Source organism: Sorex araneus, chromosome 4 (assembly GCF_027595985.1).
Source record: "Sorex araneus isolate mSorAra2 chromosome 4, mSorAra2.pri, whole genome shotgun sequence".
In the NCBI taxonomy this organism is placed as follows: Eukaryota; Metazoa; Chordata; class Mammalia; order Eulipotyphla; family Soricidae; genus Sorex; species Sorex araneus.
Genome location: NC_073305.1, coordinates 94,582,380 through 94,589,038, shown reverse-complemented (window position 1 = coordinate 94,589,038; position 6,659 = coordinate 94,582,380).

Genomic DNA, 6,659 nt, shown 5'->3' with positions numbered 1-6,659 from the left:
TTTATCTGTAACTATTTCTCTATGCTTCCTTCCCCAAAACAGTTAATCAGCTTTTCCCCCTAATCTGACTCTGTTAGTTTGTAGGGTCAGAACTTTCTAGGACACTGAACTTATATTTTAAGTTAATATTGCCTTTATACTCTCCTTGTGTCTTTTGAATAGTTTTACTTTAAAGCAATGTCCCTTTAGTATAGACACAAGAAGACAATATTATGCTTTTCTAACTTGGGATTTGATTGGCTTCGAATATTATTCATTCCTGGGCATCTGCTTTCTCCACTTAAGACTGAGTTGCCCTCAGTTCCTAGCACCCCGAAAGCAGGGTCCCGACGAGGGACTGGACAGATCCAATGGCAAGTGGTGAGTTGTGTGCTACCCTGGCATCGAGATGGGCCTGGCCAAAGTGCCTAATTCTTAACTATAAATTAACAGCTTGATCTTGGACAAATGCTGTCATGATCCAAAAATAACGACGAGACTAGGACCCTGCTAGGAATAGGAAAGACTAATCTGGCGTGAGCACTGCAGTCTGAGATCAAGATGGCCCCAGGAGAGCAATACTATAAGCTTAATGCATCTCTTTTTTTGTCCATACAAAATGATTAATATTATGAATGCTTATATGTTTGCTGGTCGAGGAGAGGAGAAACACACTCATGGGACTCTACCCTGTCCTAGAAGCAGCATCGCCTGAGGGGAAGTACTTTACCCCTGTTGATTGTGACCACACCTATAAGTAAGTCCCAACCCCTCATGCTGGGGGAATTTAACTAGGCTGTGAGAGTGGGCAAGATCCGAGAGAAGATCCAGAGCTGGGAGAGAAGTGGAGAGAGAGACAGGAGAGAATGGAATAAACAGCAACTGACCAAGCAACCGGCTTAGCCATCGTTTTCTCCTCCGTCTGTTCCATTCCCCGGGCCTCTTCAGCTGGGCGAGCGACCCGGGACCGTCCCTGGAATCTGGCAGGGGGGCGCCCACAGGGAGAGCTGCCGGGGCTCTGCCCCGGTCGCCCCCCAGCAGATTTTTTAATAGATATATTTCCATTTCCTTATGTCTTCTTTTATTTTGTGGAGTGGTATTTTATAGTTTTCTTTGTAGAGGTCCTTTTAATCCTTAGTTAACCTGATTCCGAGGTACTTGATTTTCTGGGAATGATTGTGAACTGAATTGCTTTTTTTCTTGTTTGTGTTTCCTCTGTCTCATTATTTGCATATAGGAAGGCCACTGAATTTTGGGTATTGATTTTATATTCTGCTACTTCACTGTACAAGTCTATGTTTCTAAGAATTCCTTGTAGAGGCTTTCTGATTCTCTAGATATAGTATCATATCATCTGCGAACGGTGAGAATTTGATTTATTCCTTTCCTATCTGGATGCCCTTAATATCTTTTTCTCGCCTAACTGCTATTGCAAGTACTTGCAGTACTATATTCAACAGAAGCGGTGAGAGTAATGAAATTATTGTTCCTAATCTTAGAGGAAAGGCTCTTAGTTTTTCCCCAGTGAGGATAATGCTTACCATGGGTTTGTGGTAGATGGCTTCAACTATTTTGAGGAAAATTCCTTCAAAACCCATTTTGGTGAGAGTTTTCATCATAAATGGGTGTTGGATCTTGTCAAATTCTTTCTCTGCATCTACTAATATGATCATATAGTTTTTATTTTTACTTTTCTTTACATGATGGATTATGTTATGTTGGTTGATTTCCATCCTTGCATCCCCAGGATGAGTCCCACTTGGTCATGGTGTATGATCTTTTTGATGACTTGTTGGATTCTATTTGCTAATATTTTGTTGAGGATCTTTGCATCAGTGTTCATCAGAGATATTGGTCTATAATTTTCTTTGTTAGTGGTGTCATTGTTTGCTTTTGGTATTAAGGAGATATGTGTCTCATAGAAACTGTTTGAGAGAGTTTCTTTTTCTTCAATTTCCTGGAAAAGCTGGAGGAGAACTGGCAACAGGTCCACTTTAAATGTTTGGAAGAATTCACTAGTGAATACATCTGGACCTGGGCTTTTGTTTTTGGGAAGACTTTTGATTACAGTTTCAATTTCCTTGATATTAATGAGTCTATTCTGGTATTTCAAGTCTTTTTGGTTCAGTCTTAGGAGATTGTAGGAATCAAGGAATTAAACTATTTCTTTTAGGTTCTATTGTTTCGAGGCATACAGACTTTTAAAGTAGTCTCTGATGATCTTTTGAGTTTTATTGGTTTCTGTTATGATGCCCCTCTTTTCATTTCTGATTCGGTTTAGAGAGGGTTCTCTCTCTCTCTTTCCTTGTGAGTCTTGCTAGTGGTTGATCAATATTGTTTATTTTCTCAAATAACCAGCTCTTGGTTTCATGGACCTTTTGAATTGTTTTTTGGGTTTCCATGTCATTGATTTCTGCTCTAAGTTTTATTATTTCTTTCCTTCAGTCTGGTTTGTGTTCCTTTTGCTGGTCCTTTTTTAAGATCTTCAGCTGTGAAGCTATCTATGTAGGCCCTTTCTTCCTTCCTGAGGAATTTTTGCAGAGTTATAAATTTTCCCATTAACACAGCTTTAGCTGTGTCCCATAGATTCTGGTAGCTCATGTCTTCATTCTCGTTTGTTTCTAGGTATCTTTCAACTTCTTCCTTGAATTCCTCCCTGACCCACTCATTGTTCAAGATTGAGTTGTTTAATTTCCAGGTGTTCGATTTGTTTCTCCCTCTCTGTGTGTGATTAGCTTCTATCTTCAGTGAATTGCAGTCTGAAAAGATAGTTGATACAATTTCTGTCTTCCCGATTCTATTGATGTAAGTTTTGTGACCCAACACGTGGTCTATTTTAAAAAATTTTCTGTGTGCACTGGAAAATAATGTGTATTCTTTCTTTTGGGGGTATAAAATCCTGTATAGGTCTATTAGTTCTCTCTATTTTATTTCTTCCTGCAGAGCCAGTGTTTCCTTGCTTATCTATCCAGAGGTGATAAGGCAGTGTTGAAGACTCTGACTACTATTGTGTTGCTAGTGGTGTCCTCCTAAAAATCTGTTAGCAGTTCTTTTAAGTATTTAGCTGGTCCCTCATTAGTTGCTTATATGTTTAAGAGTGGGATTTCTTCCTGTTTTATATATCTCTTGATAAATAGAAAATTACCTTTGCTGCCCCTTCTAATCTTTTTCAACCTGAAATCTATGTTGTCTGATACTAGTATGGCCACCCCAGCTTTTTTTGAGGGAATTGTTTGCTTGCAAGATTGTTTTCCATTCGTTGACTTTGAGCCTTTGTTTGCTCTGACTGTTCATGTGTGTCTTGTAGGCAGCAGAAGGTTGGGTTTAGTTTCCGAATCCATTTTTCCAATCTGTGTCTCTTATAGGTGCATTTAGACCATTGACATTGAGAGATTATTGTCATGGGGTTTTGTGCCATCTTTTTGTAGGGTTTGTTGTTCTTGTCAGGTTTTTCCTTGTCTTACAATAGCCACTTTAGTCCTTCTTTTAAGTTTGGTTTTGAGTCTTTGAATTTCCTGAGCTTTTGTTTATTCGTGAAATAGTGTACGTCCATCGAGTTTGAGTGAGAGTTTAGCCGGATAAAGTATTCTTGAAGAGGTGTTCATTTCATTGAGTTTTTTCACTATATGCCACCATTGTATTTGGGCATGGAGGATTTCCTCTGATAAGCCTGCTGTAAATCTAAGGGGTGTTCTTTTGTATGTGATTTCCTTCTATGACCTTGCTACTTGCAGTATTATGTCTCTATCCATGGCATCCATCATTCTGACTATGAATGATGTTGGAGTGTTTTTATTAGGGTCTCTTTTAGCTTGCACCCTTCATGCTCCTTGGATCTGGATGCCTGCATTCTCCAGCTCTTGGAATTTACTAGAAATTATGTCTTTAACTGTGGGTTCTTCATTGTGGTTACTTCCCTGTCCTTCTGGTACTCCAATGATTCTTATGTTATTCCTCTTGATGTAATCCCCTAGGACCCTGATTCTCCCTAGAGCGATTTTGAGGTCTTTTACCATTATTTATTGTTACCTGTAAGCTTTCTGCATCTCATCTTCAAGCTCACTGATTCTGTCTTTGGCTGTAGCCATTCTACTGTTGAGGGAATCTACTGAGATTTTTATTTCATCTACCGATTCCTTTATTCCTGTCACTTTTGTTTGTAGCTTTGTTATTTCTGCTCTTATTTTTTCCTATATTTTCTTGGTGGAGTGTTCAATTGTTTCTTTCATAGCTTCTATTTATTTATTGGATGTCTGTTCCATGGTTATTTTGAGTTCATTGAACATCTTCAACATTTCATCTCTAAATTCTTTACCTGAGAGATCGTATTTGTGGGTAACCCCTGTTAAGGCTTCTGGAATGTTTTCTTCATCCTTTCCTCCTGGTGGGGATTTTCGCTGTTTCTTCATATTGTTATGGATCTATAGAGGTGAAACCTTCCAATTCACTATCCCTATTCCCTCTTGCTGAAAAAGTAGATTCTGGATGAGCGAAATCAATGATGGTAGCCATTTTTTTCCCCTTCTAGAATACTTCCTTACTCTCAGGTGCTCCTCCTGGTTTTTGTGAGGCCCCTAGTGAAGACTTGAGTCTATACTCTTTTTATAAAGGGTTGTGTAGTTTCTTGTGTTCACTGACAGTTTTGATGAAATTAGAATTAGGCTGATAATGGACTATTGGCATATTGTGATTGAGATGGCCAGGGTGTTCTTCAAAGATATAGGTTGCTACATATTGTGACATAAGTCCGAAGTGCAGGGAAGAGCGGAAAATAACTGCAGCTGCATTAGTGGCCACTGGCCCCACAGGAGGCCACGCCCCTTCTGTTGAGGCCATGCCCTCTGGCATTGAGGCCGCGCCTCCAGCAACCTGTTTGGGAAGCAGCAGTCGGGGGGACATAGGGTCGGAAATCTGGGTCCTGAGGGGCTGTAGGGGCGCTCCATGGTCTGTTGGGACCTAGTGGGGTTTGTTTTGATCCCAATTAGTACAAACTCATTTATAATACTGGCTAAAAGTAGAAGAAGGTTATTCAAATTCATCACATATAAAAAACTAATGAATTAGTTTGCTGACAATAGTATTCTATACATTCAGATGATATTCTAATTCTAATAATAAATCTACCAAACTGGTAATTCTTTAAAAAACAAAAACTGTCAAAATATTTTTTTAAGTGCAACCTACTCATTTTGAGGTTTTATTTTCTTAAGAATGTTATAATTAGGAGGACTTGCCTCTAATTGATAACCAGGGCTTTACAATCCCGGCTATCCTATATGTCACAAGTATAAATGTTTGTCAATTTGGTTACTGCTTTTATTTTCAATTTTAGTACACTATAGAAGATAATTATGTTAGTATCATCATAGTTTGACATTAAATTAAATTTTAAAATATTGTGAACCACTAGTGATAAAGATACTAAGTTCAGTAAATATGACACTTAACCATCTTCTTGATTTTATCCATCTGCTCTGCTGTGTTAAATAAATTAAGTTGCCAGATAAAAAGCATCTATACATGATTGATGAATTGTGAATTTCAGAATATTTTTCAGTATCATTTATGTTTTAGTTTCATTCTGTTATTAGAAAGTCTATATGCCTTCAAATATTGCCCATTGCAATGATATTACTTTTTTTTTTTTTTTTTTTTTTTTTTTGCTTTTTGGTTCACACCCAGTGATGCACAGGGGTTACTGCTGGCTCTGCACTCAGGAATTACTACTAGTGATGCTGGGGCGGCTATATGGGATGCCGGGGATCGAACCCAGGTCGGCCGCGTGCAAGGCAAATGCCCTACCCACTGTATTTTCGCTCCAGCCCAATGATAATACATTTAGCATCTACAAAATTTTGCAACTAAAAGTAGAGCTATTTAGAAAAATCTAAATAATCAAAGCCAATTCCTTTTTTGTGAGAATCATCACTTTATAAATATCAACTGCTAAAATGACTTTAATGACAACATAAAGAGAACAATGCTGTATGTTCAGGTTAACATTTAATGAAATTTTATATTAAATTTATTTTTGCTTAGTAGCCATAAAATAGTTATTTTTGCTTAGTAGCTGTAAATTTCTCCAACAAGTAAACATCTGTTTTTAAAAGAGAATAAAAAGCTATTGAAGGAATGGAGATAAACTGGGAATGTTACATAGTGTAACAAGATAGAATTTAGTCTGAAATCCGAATTCAATTTTGCCTAAGGTTACTTCTGATAAAGAAAACGTAGTAGTGGGTCAAATCAAGACTTTGATATCTTAGGGAATAAACAGTTCCAACTACATAATTTTCAGGTTTGAGTTAAAAATTAAAATATTAAGACCCTGCTGGAGGCAAGGAAGCCAATATTTTCTAATCATAGAAACTCTGCTCCAATAGGAGGTGTAAGAGTAGCCCCTGGATACTGCAAACCCAGCCCAGTGACAACGAGATCTTGGAGGGCTGGTGTTTGTCCTCTAAGTCTCCTAGTATCTGTGCCAGATCTCAGAACTCCTATTTTCTTACCATTCTGTCTACACTTTGGAACATGCATCTCCCAGACCAAAGCAACCATGTCAGTGTTTTGCACAGATTAAGGGAACAATTTTAAATATCTGACTCAGATGAAAATGGATGGGCAGGAACTGGTTTTCCAGAGAATTCTTTCTTTTCACCTTCTTCTTTCTTTTTACGTCC